Source organism: Nycticebus coucang, chromosome 14 (assembly GCF_027406575.1).
Source record: "Nycticebus coucang isolate mNycCou1 chromosome 14, mNycCou1.pri, whole genome shotgun sequence".
Taxonomy (NCBI): domain Eukaryota; kingdom Metazoa; phylum Chordata; class Mammalia; order Primates; family Lorisidae; genus Nycticebus; species Nycticebus coucang.
This window is the reverse complement of record NC_069793.1, coordinates 55,614,835-55,617,415: the sequence shown is the minus strand read 5'-3', so window position 1 is coordinate 55,617,415 and position 2,581 is coordinate 55,614,835.

Genomic DNA, 2,581 nt, shown 5'->3' with positions numbered 1-2,581 from the left:
ATCCAATTAGCATAACAGTTACATTTCCTTTTGATTAAAGTTAATCATTGCCTCTTTCTCTGTGCAAACTTAATAAGTACCTGGCATTCAAGTATCTATAATTAATTTATCCAAACTCTCCCCAAACACTCAACATACATCAGGTAGTCTATTCTTTTACACTGAAGACACCTCTCCAGCAGTCCATAACCCTTCTTCACTCTGGACTAGCTGTTCTCTAAGCCTACTGCACTGCTTTTGTCTCTGGGTAATTTTATTCTTTCTTTCCCCATTTTCTACATGTTTTTCTGAAAGATTTCCACCTTCCAGTTCTTTTGAATTTTAAACTTTGTTATCTCTTAAATCTACTAGAGCACTTTCTTGTCCACTCTTTTCATTAAAAATATTTTAAACAAATTTTAAAATTGTATATTGACAAGTTATAATTGCATATATTTATGGGGTACAAAGTGATTTTATGATACATATATACAATGTGGAAAGCTTAAATGAAGCTAATTAACCTGTTGCCTCTCATGTTTTTGTGTGTGTGATAACATTTGAAATTTACTCTCAGCAATTTTGAAATATACACTGCTGTTCAATGTACCTCAAAAATATTACTCAAAGCTTAACTGAATCTTTGTACTCTGACCCACGTTGCCCTATTTCACCTAACACCCTTGCTCCCCTGCTGTCTGGTAACACACCTTTCTATTCTCTGATTCTATGAGTTTGATGTTTAAGATTCCATATTTAAGTGGGATCAAATGGTATTTGTCTTTCTGTTCTTGTAGTTTATTTCACTTAGCGTAACATCCTCCAGGGAGGCACTGTCTTATTTGTCTCCCATCTACTTTTTAAATAGCATTTGTTCCTTTTGTGGCGGGGGGAGGCTGTGCAATCTTATTTCTCTGACAGTATTTCTAATGTTTTCTTTTGCTGCCTTTTTTTTTCTTTTTTGAGACAGGGTCTCACATTGTCACCCTGTGCTGCCACAGCTCATAGCAACCTCAAACTCTTGGGCTCAAGTGATTCTCTTGCCTCAGCCTCCCTAGTAAGCTAGGACTACAGGTGCTGGCCACAAGGCACACTACTTTTAGAGACAGGATCTGGCTCTTGCTCAGGCTGGTCTCAAACTCCTGAGCTCAAGCAATCTACCCACCTCGCCCTCCCAGAGTGCTAGGATTACAGGTGTGAGCCACCATGCCTGTCCTTTCTTTTGCTTCTTGAATTGTCTGTGTTGAAGTTTTCAGTCTTTGTTTCTGTTCTGTGTGGGAAGTTTTTCTTAAATGTCTGGAGATGCCTGGTTATCCATTCATATGTAAGAGTGAGGCATCAGAAGCTGAAAGCTGTGTTCATGGGCAGGGCTTGTTGCCTTGGTGGTACAGTGTTGAGCGTAGCTGCCTTCCATAGTCAGGGCTTTCAATTAGTAGCACATTCTGCGGTCTTCTTTCAAATTTCTGGTTGCGAATCCATTTGGTAGTTTGTGAAATCAAATTAGTTGAAACCAACATTTTTGCCCCAAATGACAGAGCAAAATAGAAAATACTGCATCAGAGCATATCACACATAAAGAGGGAATTCTTTCGTGAAACTTGTTACACACACATAAAACGACATATATAAATATTATGCACTGGGTTGATCCCATAAAATGGAAATTTCTTATTGTGTTTTTTCAAAGAAATTTAAAAAAGTGCCACTTAAGATAACCGAGATCTACTACTGTCAGGACAGGTAGGTCTTTTATCTTAAAGAGGGGACAAGTTTTTCTGGAGAAAAATTCTCTAAAATTCTGCCTGCTGGTCTGATAGTACTCATTCATTCAGATATTTGTTGAGCACTTTCTATGTGTGGTAGAAGGTGATTGAGGTAGTGATTGAGGTAGTGGGTGTACATCAGTGAACAAGAGATAAAACTCTCTGCCCCTTAGGTATTATGCTGTAGTAACACAGTAACAGAGGGAAAGCTAAATATATGCATACAGATGCTGGTAAGAGGGTAGATGTGGTAGTGGTGAGTGTGTGAGTGTGTTAGTGGTGAGTGTGTCATGAAAGAAGTAGAAAGTGGGAGGGGGTCTGGGTGTGTGACACACCTTTTGGGGGCAAGGCACAATTGAAGAGGGACTTTACTTAACAAATGCAATCAGTGTAACCTGGTTTCTTGTACCCTCAATGAATCCCCAACAATAAAAACAAAACAAACAAAAAACCTTAAAGCCCCCCCAAAATTAAAAAAATACATCTTAAAAAAAAAAGAAAGAAGTAGAAAGCAAAGTCATCATCTGAGAATGAGAATGTGGAAGGAGGCGTTAGAAGCTTAAAGAGAAAAGGTGTGAAATCTAGGATACAGCACAGGAAACCATGGCCTACAGCTAAAACCTGTTTTTATACAGTCCACAAGCTGAGGATAATTTTTATACTTTTAAATAACTGGGAAAGAATCAAAGCTGACAGTGTCTCATGCCATGTAAAAATTTCACGAAATTCAAATTTCATTACTTTCCATATTGCCTATGGCTACTTTCATGCTACAATATAGAATTGAATAGTTGCAAAAGAGATTGTGACCTGCAAAGCCAAAAGTATTTATTTAGTCC